Source organism: Physella acuta, unplaced genomic scaffold (assembly GCF_028476545.2).
Source record: "Physella acuta isolate Inbredline_101_S28 unplaced genomic scaffold, ASM2847654v3 ptg000102l, whole genome shotgun sequence".
Classification (NCBI taxonomy): domain Eukaryota; kingdom Metazoa; phylum Mollusca; class Gastropoda; family Physidae; genus Physella; species Physella acuta.
Window position 1 is genome coordinate 66,688 of NW_026731622.1, and position 15,248 is coordinate 81,935.

General features: G+C 39.0%; 2 protein-coding genes across 2 annotated transcripts in view; one reads left to right on the top strand and one right to left on the bottom strand.

The window, feature by feature from the left end:
• Window positions 1-15,248, bottom strand: part of LOC131931099 (dual oxidase maturation factor 2) — a 51,360-nt gene that overhangs the window by 32,569 nt on the left and 3,543 nt on the right. The window lies entirely within an intron of this gene.
• Window positions 1-15,248, top strand: part of LOC131931082 (dual oxidase 1) — a 48,860-nt gene that overhangs the window by 953 nt on the left and 32,659 nt on the right. The window lies entirely within an intron of this gene.

The following is a 15,248-nucleotide window of genomic DNA, read 5'->3' on the forward strand; positions in this document are numbered from 1 at the left end:
GAACCACCACCCTAGGGAGGTGGCGTTGTTTATTTATCCGGAGCTACTAATTGATTATTTGTCAGCTACCCATGTAGTCAACAGGAAAAACGGTAGGAAACAAAAGTTACAGTCTACATTCTGTAATGTCAGCTACCCGTGAAGTCAACAGGAAGAAATGCCAGATAAACAGATATCCTGGTTAGCCAAAAACTTCCTGCAACAATAACTCTCTTATCTATAACAAGAATGGTAAACCACAATAGCAACATGTTTTGTATCGAACACCACGTTACCATTGTATGGTACCAGCAGTGATAGCACTCTTCGAAAAATAGTTTGTTTAGTATGGAACTCCAAATAGCCATTTTATTTGTTTACCAGCAGTTATGATACAAACACAAGTATAACGATTCTGTTGGGCTTGTACAAACGTGAATGCGGATGTGGGATACACTTAGATCTTTTTATAAGAGATTTAAGAATTCTTGTATATTTTACTTATAACAGCCGTTTTATGAGAAATTCAAGAGTTCTTTCATAGTCGTTTTATTAGAAATTCAAGAGATCCTGTATTGTTTACATATAACAGAGTTGTGTTACTTTTAGTGGCATAAGGGGGCATGTTAGAAAAAAAAGAAGAAAAAAAAGAAGAAAAAAAGGGGGAGGGGGGGCATTTAGAAACTGCTATTTGGAGCTAATCTCTACTTAAGTTACCACAAACGGTGTTGATTTTAATTTGTTTTCATATTCTATAAAAACACAAGCTTAGGATTCTTAAAATCATTAGTTAATACATATTTCACCACCCTGTCCCCCCACCCCGTCCCCTCCTGAGAAATTCCTACCAACGTCACTAACTGTAATAACGAGGTGGCAGTCAGCGAGTACACAAGGAAGTTTACTGGTTACTGTTTACTGTTTACTGTTTACCTTCAGCGTCCCAGATTTTGTTTACCTCGTTGTTGGTGGGATTGAATGAGGCTGTACAGGTAGTGGTGTCAGTGTCATCGTCAGATGGTTGTATGGTGTGTGCCAGGTGGTTGTATGGTGTTGTTAGGTGTAAGTCATGTGTTTGTAAGGTGTACGTCAGGTGTTTGTATGACGTACGTCTGGTTTGAATCAAAACAGGGCACAACTATAGTAAGCCTAATAAGCATAAAACATTACTTTAGGTAACACGATCATAAACTTATGTTATCGCTATATATATATATATATATATATATATATATATATATATATATATATATATATATATATATATATATATATATATATATATATATATATATATTTCTATCTTACACTCTCTGAATATATTAGTACGTTATATCTAGATTTACGAATATAAAAATATATATTTATAATATTTATAAAAAGATAATATGTAGTTCCAGGTCTATCTGAAGCTAATTAAATATGTATAGATGCATGAAGGGAATGAATTGAAAATTTATCTGGCTTTATCCGTAACCCTTCAAAAAGTTTATTTTATTTTAATGAGTTTTGGGTTATAAAACATTCAGGCTTGTCAGTATTAAAACATCAAATCAAATTTATTAGTCCCCAGTTTTTAATAGTGTCATCGCTCCGTAAATGTTAATGATGGAAATTAAACGTCAGATGTGCATTGGGGTATTTATTTAAACAGCAGTTAGATGGCAGCTTAACTTGTCATTTGTAGTCATATGTCATTTGCAGTGACATGTCAGCAATTAGATGTCATTAGTAGCTGTCGTCTGCATCAAATGTCATTTGGGTTCAGCTGCATGAGCACATTTGCACAATTTGTCATTGACATTCGTCTGACATCTGATTTTATCTATAGAAATCTTAAATCTAACATCTCCAAATGACAAGCAGTTTCCTGACATCTGTTTTTATCTACAGAAATCTAACATCTGACATCTCCAAATGACATGCAGTTTCCTGACATCTGTTTTTATCTACAGAAATCTAACATCTGACATCTCCAAATGACATGCAGTTTCCTGACATCTGCAGTTTAATTAATGTCATCTATGACCACATTCTGGTCGAAATAAGTTCTGACATAAAATGGCATCCGCAATCAAATTTAAATTCATATAACATCTGCAATTACTTATTACCTGCAGTCGGTTATATTTCGAGTACTGAATTTTCAAATGTCATCGTTCAATTACTTGACATTAGTATTCAAATGTCATCTACATTCACCACTTATCTGCGTTTAAATGTCATTTAAGTCATTTTCGTTCACCTCACGTCTGCAGTCACATGTCATCAAAAGTCAAATGTCATTTGCAGTCACTTATCACCAACAGCCGCCATTATTTTCAGTTCTTTCTCCAAAAGTCCTCTTTAATTTCTCTAAAATGTCAGTAGTCTTATGTCATCCACATTCAAATGACATGTGCATTGACTCGTGGCTAGCACACCAAACACATCAGCACATGCCGTCTGCTCACTGAGATCGGTGCAGCAGATTCCGTTGATTGACAGCCGAGTCAGATTGGAAAGATTGCCGCCTATTTTAAACCCCGGTTCGCCAGACAGCATACAAATTGATTTACCTGCAGCGCTATTGGTAAACAAGGCGAGCTTGCAGAAAATAAATTGGGCCAAACTCGAATAAAATAAGTAAGTTTAGTCCTTAAAGTTTACAGATGTTTAAACTTGACTGTATCTATAATAAAACAATTTATAAACGTTGATCTAATATTTTCAGAATTTTTTCACAATCTGCTGTTAAAGTTTTTACTATGTCGATTTGCATTTACGTCTTTTCACCGCAAGCTAAGTATTACATTTAATTGTTTGAATGAGTTTATACTTGAAAGATTTATTAAAGATTTATTCGCTTTTGTCAGAGAGTATAATACGTAGAGAGTAAGGCATTGAGTTACTGCAACATCGACGTCCCGAGGGTGGGGAGGGGGCAGGATGTGGGTGGTGGTAGTTACGAGTCAACTGTGATTAACGAGGTGGTCTTAAGGCTATTGTAATATAGTTGTGTATATATATATATATATATATATATATATATATATATATATATATATATATGGTATAATAAAAGAAAACAAAACAGAAAGATTAACACAAATTACATACGATAGGGAATTAAACTTCAAACAAACCACTATCGTTGAAGCTTAACTCTACCAATGTTGGGGTTAATTAATTTCTATTTTGCGTAGGGAGCTTAGAAGTTTAGACAACAACCTACTAAATATTCTAATATACAACCGTCTAAACAACCCACTAACCAACCTACTTAGCAACCCACTAAAAAAACTCTCTTAACCAAAACAACCTACTAAAATCTGCTCCCCTGTACGGGAAAGTCAAACACTGATTGCGTAGTTGTATTCACCTACTTTCCCTGACATTAATTAGACATTGATCATTAACCCTAAGTAACATGTCAATACACTAGAACGTCATCGTGTGACGTAGACAGCCACATGTTTTCCTCCTCATCAATCAACCGTCGTTTAGGCTGAGCCGAATTCCGTTTCGCTCTCTGAACTACCCACACACCCACTGTTAGGTGAGACCAATATTTTTGGTTACACTCGTTATTTTTTGTGTCCTTGCTAAAACCAAATATTTCAATGGACGTGAATTTGGGACGACGTGACAAGCGTCACGTCATAAAGTGTGACAGGAATTGACACGTCAGTCGCCATCATGTTCGGGGTCGGGGGGGGGGGGGTCAAAGTGTTCTCGTCAGATCTGACAAGCGATTGGCTGAATTAAATTCACCTGTGGGTGACGTCACAGAGGTTACCGTTTACACGAGAGAGGCGGGGTGGTGTTTATTTGCGAATGATCGGAGACATTCCGTTTCAGGCGAAGTAGAGTCTGCATGTGTGGTCGAAGCATGGATGTTATCTTCAGTACCATATAATGGTGCCTATATTTATCTTTTAGAGTCCCTCATTTAAAGGTTGGTACTTTTAAAAAAACTGAGTGAGCTCAGATCCTTAAAACTAGGGTTGACAACTTGGGTATGACCAGTATTAGAACCTAGATCTTTCCAACTTTAAATCACACCCTCCACATTACTACTTCACAGACTCAAAGATTTAACCTTACGACATTAACATGAAACCCACATACACATTTAACTTTACAACTTACCGGCTTCTCGAGTCAGTTTTAAAATCACAGAAAATTTGACACTCATCAATGTTTGAGTAATGTCACAACATCCAGTCATCAACCCTTCTAGGGTAGAGCCGCCAGTCATCAACCATCTAGGGTAGACCCGCACAATGAACTAGCTAAAGTACCTCCACTGTTACTATCTCTATCAGGACATCCTTAGTTAACATTCCGTCCATCAGTGAGTTGCATGATACCCTGACTAAACAGACGATCTATTCACAAGTTTCCAGGGGAAGAGCTACAAAGAGGTGTCAATATGGACGATATCTGGGCTCTTTCTTCTCATTTGTTGCCTTAAGATTTCCTGGACGTCAAAAGATTTGTCTAAGAAACGTGACCGGTGTTCTCCTAAAAGTACACATTTCCATTGATCTTTACAAAGGCCGGTCAGTTGAGGAATATTTCACACTAAGAAGGTTGAGTTGGGTTATTCACAATGAGAAGGTATATCTGGGTTATAATTCCAACAAGCGTCGCTTGTGTTAAGGCTAGTTAAGTAGAAAAATGTACCATTATCTACGGTACGCTAAACTGAATACATCAGAGACTTGAAAAGTGCAAAAATTCACATACTTGTGTAAACAGAAAATGTGAATCCAACACAAAACACACATCAAAGGTAAAGAAAACTTAAAATCCAGCATCCGTTCGAAAAATAAATTTTAAGATTAAGGCCGAGACGGATATTTGTTCAATGTATTTGTAAAAGTCATTCCTTACAAACCTTAGTCTGGAATTAACATTGATCAATTTGTACCTCCGAAATAAAACGTTTGATTAACCCTGAATTAAACCAATGATTAAAATCTTACATTATTCTAGTGTATACACCCAACACGTTTAAGTTAATCAGTTTGTCCCAGTCCAACTATTGTAACTAATGATGCTTTGATTGATTATAATAGGGGACATTGGCGATTGGCTCAAATATTTTAATATTCACTGCTTTGATTTACGACATTGTTATAGAAAATAACCTCCATTGAGAGCCGACTGCCTTTCAATGTGTTCACCATACGTGCACACACACAGCGTTACATAGGCAGGTAACACAATGACATGTGCTGCATGAGTTGTGAATGGCGAGGGAAGATTAAGTCCAGGTTCTCGTGTGTCGTTTGACACGTGAACCTATGTCCAGGTACCTCACTCAAAGTATGTAAAGTCATAAAAATGTATGGCAAGTCATACAAAAGTATGTCAAGTTATAAAAATGTACGTCAAGTCATCAATAGCGCTTTTTAGCTTAAGTTAAGCTAGATGAAATGGGACAACAAGGACATTTTCTTAAAATACCGTAAATAATAAGCAGCTCAATCTTTTGTGTTTGGCGTATTTCTGTTAAATAACATGTTTTCATGCATATAATATCTCATGCAAAAGAACACGGGTTTAGGATCTCGGGCTCTAGTCCGTATGATGTTCCCGAGTCCACCCAGCTCTTCTAGGTACCTGGATCACGTTTAGGAAAGTAAAGACAGCCATGTTGGGCAAATAACTCACCCAGCTCCAAATGCCGTGGTCCCGGTAATATGACTCTACTTCACCTGTCCTGTGGATCGTCGAAAAGTTTATCTTTACAGACTTTTCGATACGATGTTAGAGATAACTTCACAGGAAGTGGTTCCACCCACCACTTTTATGGTTAAAAATAGATTTCAGACAAATCCAAAGCGATCACAGCGACCTTTTCTAATATCAACAACGATTAATGTATGGTTTTCTTCCTGTGCTAATCTGTCTGTAAAATTTCCGCTCTAATTGAGCCATACTCAAACATGACCGATGAAAAGGTTTTTGAAATGCAATGCGTTTAACTTTTCAAGACTTGAAATATGTCAACAGTGATCGCCCACTTTACAGGTAGGCGATATCTGTCTTTTACCTGGTTCAAAGAAAACAGGACGAGAGCAAATACGGATCACATGCAGCAGAAATCCCGGAGTAAATTGGACATGCTACATGAGGGAGGGTGTGGCGGGGTGTTGGGTGAAAGTACCCCTGAATAGGGACAGACATAAGGACTAAGGACGCATGGGTTAGAATGGGCGACTAAATTGGACATTAGGTCTATGGGCACCTACGGTTAGATCAGGCAAGTAAAATGGACATCAGGTCTATGGTCGAGGAGGTTAGACCATGGCGACTAAACACATTCTAAGGCGAAGTTCCGAGTTATAGGGTGGGGGTAAGTTAGGAAAATTGTGACGTCCCTCAGGCTAAGAGACATCAGTTTGTGTAGGTCGTCTGTAGGTGTAGGCTCAAAATGTGAGACGTGCGTGAGTACTTAGGATGTCTGCAGGACATCTAATATTGTTTCGGTATGTAGGACGTCACTGTGTATGCATGACGTCCCTACGTATTCATAACGTCCCAATGAGTCTACATGACCACAGTGAATTGAAACAACGTCAATAAGTCTGAAGGACATCAGACAGCCTGGAAAATGTTAGTCTGTAAGAAGTTAGTGAGTCTGGACGACGCCTCTGGAGTAATCTTTTTAAGGAGATCCGCGAGCTAATCAGGTTTTTAAGCTTGCTCTCTTTAAAAGACGGGGACGCAGTCGCAGCCATACTCTGCATCACCTGTCTTCGCAAAAGACACTTCACACATTTCCCATTGAATTAATGGACCTAAAACCTCTAGTTAGGACCGATCAAAAGCTGACCAAACTTAAAACGACAATTATGTATCCTCTTCATTACTTTCTATTTTAAATCCTAGTTATACCTTACAACTGCTTGATAAAATTTAAAATATAACCGCATGCTTTGGTTTAGTGCTCAAATAAATAGAAGCCGTTAATGCAGTCCTAGGATTACTCCCGAAATAAATTGTATATCCTACTAAGTCAAACACATATTCGGAATAGCAAATTGTCCTTTCAAACCTGACGGTCTATGGGGCAAGTGAAGTAGAGTTTACTTGTTTCAGTGACCTCCGGATACGAAGAGATAGTGTGGTCAGCACTATGCCCAGCCGCCTTTACTAACGTGAGTTAGGTATCCATCAGAGTTGTGTGGACGATGGTCTACTGACTTGAACCCGGATTCGAACTCGATACTTACAATTAGCAGTCCAGCTCTCTACCGATAGACCACTCCGTCCCATTCCGGAATAGTGAAAAACTTTAAATACAGTCTTTCATTTTTCAAAATACACGCATAGGTTTATAAACGAATTAACACGTGTATTGGGGGGGGGGGGGGTAGTGGGTGTTTGGGGAGGGTGGGGTGGGGGAGAAACCACTCTTTCACAGTCCCCTGTCCCCCCAACACCATAAAATACAAATGACAAAATCCTACTGAAGGTTCATTATACATGCATAGGCCTAACTTTCGTTTCGTTGCGTCAGTTGCACCTTTCTACCTCCCCACTATCTGACTTTATTTTGGCCACACGTCCTTTAAACCACCCCCTTAATCTACGAAATAATAATGAATTAATAATAGTCGCCATCTAAGGTGTAAATCTACCCTCCCGACAGCAGGGCTCAAGATAACAGCTCACCTAATTGATTAATTTACCGATGTGTAAAACCCCCCGACTACAAATAGACCAGCAATGTAAATGTATTAAAATTAAGACTTAACTAGTTCATTTTTTAAGCCATGTCTGCGGCGAGTTCTATTATTACAGTAATTATAAAAACAGTAGATAGTTTTAAGAGGATTAGTTAGGAAATCTCGTAACTGGTTTAACAAAATAAAATTATGTCGTTGAGTTTCGCAATGGATTACGTAAAGATTAACCAAAAACTCATCAATTATATTATGTCAAGATAGTAAGGGATGAAAATTTTTAAAAATAATCGAACTTTTAACGAAATATGTTCTGAAATTGTGTGAAAAAAATAGTTTTTATATTTGGAGGATAATGTAAGGATCGTGTCAGCTGAGATTGTGTGTGATTTAAGCACGAAAAAAGATTTGTCTGATGTTGTAGTTAGATAAAAATGTAAAACAATGAGTCGAGGGCATGTGTCGAAAAAGAATTACCCTTCGGCAGATTTCAAAAACCAAAAACGTAATGAACGGTACGTGGAAACTATAGCTGGTTTTGGTAAACCACTACAAAGTTGAGCTAAGTTAAAAAAAAATTGAATTCAAACGTAACCTTTTCGGGAAAATATAATTGCTTCATTTTGCCTTTGTGAAATCGATTCTGCTTTTTAAAAAAAACATGTCTGAGGTTTTTTTTTTTCTTTCCAGGCATAAGTGAAAGTATCTCATGCATATTTCTAATACTCAAAATACTAATACATAGTCTTACGCTTAAGGAAGTGCTTTAAGCACAATATACTATTTGAGCGGTTTTAGCAGTTTTATCTAACTACTCCCGTAATGATAAACGACTTGAATCAGTAGAGTCATCCTACACGGATGACTTTAAGATATGACTTTAAGGTGATGCTTTTGATGAGTCGTGCGCGGGATACGGGATAAAACGAAGTCTACGGTACAGAATGTTCTGGATCTTTGCAATATAGTGCACACCCCAACAAGGTAACAAATCTGAATATGGGGGTCTTTCCATCCGGGTACTTTATACACAAGAACTATTTTAGTTAACGGAAATGTAAAAAAAATGGAATTAAACTAACGGATATGTGCACGGAACTTCAGTGCCTCGCCTGAATCTTTGTAGTCGGTTACATGTCATCTGTTGAATTAATGAATTTCAATAAAAGTTAGGGGTGTCGGCGTGGTCGAGTCGGTAAAGCTCATGGTTGCTAAACCGAAAAGTCTCGAGTTTGAACCCTCGGGCAGATAATCGGAGTCAATGGCCCAAATGGCGCATAACCAGTTGACACGTAATCCTTAATTGTGATGGAAGCATGGTCGAGTCGGCAAAGCTCATGGTTGATAAATTCGAAAAAAAAAGTCTCGAGTTCAAACCCTCTGGCAGATAAGGCTCGATCCCTCCCAACACTAAAAATTAAGAACGAAGAAGAAGAAGAAGACTAAAAGTTATTAAGAGTTTTCGTTTCTTAAAAAACATAACCTGATCAAATATCTTAATTAACAGCACTGCCTGATATTTCTTTTATTTACCGCACATTTTTTTAATTTTATTTTTCAAGATCCTGCACTTTCTAAACATGACTTTCAAACACAGCACTGATATTAACAACCCTTAACCCTTGAGCTTATCAAATTGTTCTAATCAAAGACCCTACTGCTAGTCAAAGACTACTCTCCTGGCCAAGAACACTCCCCTACTCAACTATAAGACCCCTATCTTAGCCAACTATAAGACCCCTATCCTAGTCAACTATAAGACCCCTATCCTAGCCAACTATAAGACCCCTATCCTAGCCAACTATAAGATACCTATCCTAGTCAACTATAAGACCCCTATCTTAGCCAACTATAAGATACCTATCCTAGCCAACTATAAGACCCCTATCTTAACCAACTATAAGACCCCTATCTTAGCCAACTATAAGACCCCTATCCTAGTAAACTATAAGACCCCTATCTTAACCAACTATAAGACCCCTATCCTAGCCAACTATAAGATCCCTATCCTAGCCAACTATAAGACCCCTATCCTAGCCAAGTATAAGAGCACTATTTAACATGTTCTTATTTTTTATACAGTTTGATATTTTTTTTATACAAAAGGATGTAAGTTTGAAAGTTCATGAAGTCAACAATTACACCCCCCCCCCACTACCCCTACATAAAATGTTGCCCCAGGCTGAAAAAGTTCTCCAAACTAAACTTACAAGAAGGTTGCTGCCGTTCTTATTGTTGCACGAATAGTTTTCTTCCCTTTTCGAAACGATTACCTGATAATACTCCAGTATCCGGCTTAAGGGTGATTTCAGTGTTAAATTTATTACTATTTAGTCTATCTATCATGGAAGTCACGAATCAAATAACGCACGTACACTAACAATAGCTTTCATGGTGTACTAATGATAGAAGTATCGTGCTTGTACGTGAATACCTGGCAGTGGCGTAGACAGGGCGAATGTTCTTGGATGCGGCACCCCTCCGACCAAAGGAAAAAAAATAGGCTTTATATATGACTACACAGTTATATATACATACACACATATATATATATATATATATATATATATATATATATATATATATATATATATATATATATATATATATATATATGCATATATATAGTCAGTTTTTAATACAACTGTATGTAGCATTGTTTTCTCTAAATATGTCAAGTTTACGCCATGGTGTCACCCATCCCCCTACCCCTCCTCCCCCTAACCTTGTGGGCATCGTCAATTAATACTATTAAACTGTAATTAATCATTAATTGAATAGGAAAAAAATTATGTTCTTCTGTATATGTTGCGATAGTGTGTCTTGGTGTCAGCCCCGCCTCCCCCGGGACTCCCCCCCCCCTCCCCCGCTAAATGGCGTCACTCGATGCGGTCCGCATCCCCACCTATGGCTGCGCCTCTGATACCTCGTTATTAAACGTAAGAGTAGATATGGTCCCTGTTGTAATGGGACGATATGGGTACCTAGTACACTCTAACCTAACAATACCTACATTAACCAACATACCTAACAAACCATTAAATAATCTGAAATTACTTAACCAAACCAAATCTAAGATAACCTAAGCTAACATTACATAACATGACCTAACTTAATTAAAAGTACACGTATAGTTACCCTTTTTGACCTGCAGATCAAAATAGCAGATAAAGTAGAGTTCGCCTGTTTCTCTGAACATAGACACGAAGGAATAATATGGTCTGTTCCATGCCCTACCACAATTACTTAACTCTCCCAAATCATGTATTAAACTATCCCACATGGTTGTACTCTAAACCTATCTAGAAGTTGTTTGCGTGTGTTTGGTTTAGAAAAACAATGACCTGTAAGGTGGTATCTACACAGTGTAATTAGCAGGTAAAGACTTAGATGGATATAACAGGGCAGCTTCTCAAGGTTATCTTGGGGCTAATTAATGACGACTCGGAGACACAGTGTTTTAACGTGGCTGTCGTGACACTGTTGTCGTGAACTTACTGACACGATCGTGACACATCTCTGCCACTGTCGTGACACATCTCTGCCACTCTCACGATACACCGTTGCCAATTTTGCGACACTTCTAGCAGTGTCATGACACAGCCATACCATTGTCTTTACACTGTCACACCACTGCCTGTACACATGTATGCCGCTGTACTGACAAGTCCGCCACTATTGTGAAACACCCCTGCCACTACAATGACTGTCATGACACATCAGTGACACATGGTTGACAAATACAACACAATACAACGCGGTATTTCGATAACAAAGGGACTTTGTGAGTGAGTGTGAGGACTGGACTACTAACAGGTGACGGTAGATACCATCGTGACGTAGAACTGACTGGACGGCGTGGCCAAGCGGTGGAGCGCTAGACAGCTAACCCGATAGTTTCGAGTTCGAATCCGGTTCAAGTTAGTGGAACGTCTCTGAGTCCACCCAACTCTGATGGGTACCTAACTCACGTTGGGGAAAGTAAAGGCGGCTGGGCATAGTGCTGACCGCATTATCCCTTTATATGCCGAGGTCAAGAAATATATGAACTCTACTTCATCTGCCCAATGGATCGTTAGGTCTGAAGAGGAATCTTTACTTTTTCTCGTAGAACTAGGTACCATCGCCACGTAGAACTAGGTACCATCGCCACGTAGAACTAGGTACCATCGCCACGTAGAACTAGGTACCATCGCCACGTAGAACTAGGTACCATCGCCACGTAGAACTAGGTACCATCGCCACGTAGAACTAGGTACCATCGCCTCGTAGAACTAGGTACCATCGCCACGTAGAACTAGGTACCATCGCCACGTAGAACTAGGTACCATCGCCACGTAGAACTAGGTACCATCGCCACGTATAACTAGTTACCATCGTCACGTAGAACTAGGTACCATCGCCACGTAGAACTAGGCACCATCGCCACGTAGAACTAGGTACCATCGCCACGTAGAACTAGGTACATTCGTCATCAACACAAAGTAAAATCGTGACGTAGAACTAGGTACCACCATTGTTATGCCATACGCCAAAAAAGCCAACCGTACTTAGCTATCAGTACATTAGTACACTAGTAAACATCCTAGGTCTACCATCCCAAAAGCCACAGGTCAGGATTTGAAAATATATTTTTATCAACACAATATCAACGAACATGGAGCGATCAACATATCTGACTTCCGTGTGGGGTGGATGTGTTATTAAAGGATTTTATTCATTCTTTTCTCGGTAAACGACGCACGAATAAAACGGCTGAAGGTCGACTATGACTCAAAAGTAAACATGGTAGTTACGGACAATTAATTACTTGTTAGCGTGGGCCCAATTTATTTTTGTGTTGTTGTGTAGGCAAGAACGGTAGGGGTGAAAAATTGGGGTTTAGGGGTGGGTGGGTGATGGGTGGAGGAGTGAGGGTGTTCATAGGAACCTTACCTGCACATACAGCCATAATGACAAGCAAATACCGGGATCATTAAATTGCTGTCTACGTCACACATAAATAGGAGATGAATCAACTGGTATCAATATATATAATTTTCTAAATTGGGACCATGCGAGACACCACCAAGACGTAAGCTCAACAGACCATATCGCTACCACCTCCACCCCTATCAGTGTGGTGAGCTGTTTACAATCGTAGTGACAGCTATTAGGGGCAGATAATTTAGTTTCTAAACGATGTGAAATTAAGGGGAGGTAATAACATTTCTGCTTGTTCTTTTCTTTGTCGTCTGTAAACTGTCGTCACAGACGGCCGCTTTAATTCTCTTCTTGGAGACGTTAGAAAACACCAAGCTGTAAGCGCGCCTAGCAGTCCCCTCTCTTCCTCTCTAGTCATATCGCAACAACCCCCACCCCCACATGGTCTGGTGAGCTGTGGTTCACGCTAAATGTTTAAAATCGTAGAGCCGGGTTTAGTGACGGCTATTAGGGGCAGATAATTTAGTTTGAAACTATGTTAAACTTAGTGGAGGTAACTAAGAGGAGGCTGCTTTCACGGGGGGGGGGGGGGGTTGGGGGAAAGGAGGGTTTTAGTGTTTTATAGCAAATATTTTCACTGACAGCATTGGTACTGTCGAATTGACAAATTATGAATTACTGAAAAGTAGAAAATAAAACTAAATAGCGGCGTGTTATACGCAGCGGGTCAGCTCGTTATTATTAATTGCTAACTCGGGGTAAATGTTGTATAATAAAATTTATGAGTTTACTAAAATTAGGAAATGTAAGTATTGGTATGAAGTCAACATGTAAAAGCCTTTTGTGTTGCTAGTGCATGTCGCAGTGCATTTTTCTAAATTTAATGGGATACACTTTCCTAACTTTCAAGCGCACATTCCTAAATTAGGAGTGTTGCACTTTAGTTATTCGTGTGTGCTTGTTCTTTTTGGACCAAGCCAGGAAAGCATATCTGGATGAAACGTCCGTTATTCTATCTCGGATAGATTAGCAGCATTGTCGTAAGCCTAGGGAATGTAATATTATACATAGAAAACATCTTATTCGAAGATGAACCAGCGAATAAAGTGAACACCTTTTAGGAGTTCCGTGCTTTTTTATGATGGGTCTCGAGTTATCAGTACCGCCACAAGCATGAGATCCTGTAACTCTAAGCGCACCGCGACTTTATGATCTAATTTAACAAACCCCCTTATAAAAATATACGTGAGCCCCGTGGTTTTCAGTTACATTGCTATACTTATGGCTCCGTAATTGTGAGAGCCACGTCTCTTTCGTCTCTTTCTAATTATATCACGTGACAGCGGCGTAGCTAGAGGAGGGCGGGTGGGGCGGCCGCCCCGGGCGCCAACCCTAAGGGGCGCCAAAAGTGGTAGAAAAATTAATTTAAAAGCCCATTTTAAGCTGAAGTTTTGAATTATACACCGACAAAGTTACGAAAATAAACGGCTTTAAGGGTTTACACATTGATTTAACAGTTTTCCATATCAATTTTGTGGCAATGAAATATAAAATATTACGGGATACCGGATAATAACGGGTAAACCTATCCAACTGCAAATGGGGGGGGGGGGGGGGAAGGGTCACTTTTTCACAAACAGAAATAACTATGTAAAAATGGGAGGGGGGCGCAAAACTGATATTCCGCCCCTGGAGGCGTAATAGATTTATATGCCTCTGACGTTGTCAGAGACTTTACAGAGTTGGTGATTCTACATAAACAGCCTAAGTACGTCACAGAACAAAAATAACTGCTCATTAATTTCTCATTAATCAAAAAGTGTCCATTCTTTAATTAGTAAGAAAGAAACGAAAGTGAAAGAACGGGGAAATTAAATATTAGCCTTCCTTGTAGAAATAAAATGATGACTAACTCTGTTGTAAAATTAGATGAAAAAAAAAAACCTCTGAAAAACGTAAGAATGGAAACTTGGAGTGCACTTTACGATATCAAGACATCTTCTATTGTTCATTCTGTTCTCTGCTATAAGCTTACGTAAAAAGAACAGGGAAGTTTTGGTGATTATCTCTCCAGATACACCCCCCCCCCCTTTATCTGTCTCTTTACTTTCAGAATCTCTTGACTCTATAGGGACACTTATTCCCTCTATAAGGAACATGTTCCCACTCTTCAATGGTATACCAAGACAGGTTCAAAAGTTCCCGGTACCCGGATGTTCTTGCTATGCTAATCTCCTTACGTGGCGGTCGTTTTGTTTGCCTACCTGATCAACCAAATCCACAGAACCGATCACGTTTTTCAAAGATTTTTTAAGACACAAAGATTAACGTTAAACATAAAAAAAAAATCATAGCGTTAAGCTAACCGCCTGATACAACCCCTCCCCCCTCCCCCCCCGCCCTTCAGCTCCGTATACCTGACTTTGGTCAGGGAGGGTATAGACGACTGGGTGGGGATGCCGTGGTTTAGTGGCAGAACGAGCGCTTGCCAATCCGCAAGTTAAATGTTCGGTGCTTGTAGGGTACCCTGTAACCTAACGGTCATAGGTGTAGCAATGTGCCATGTGAAGGATGGGTGGTTGTTATAAATAATATATATATATATATATATATATATATATATATATATATATATATATATATATATATATATATATATATATATAT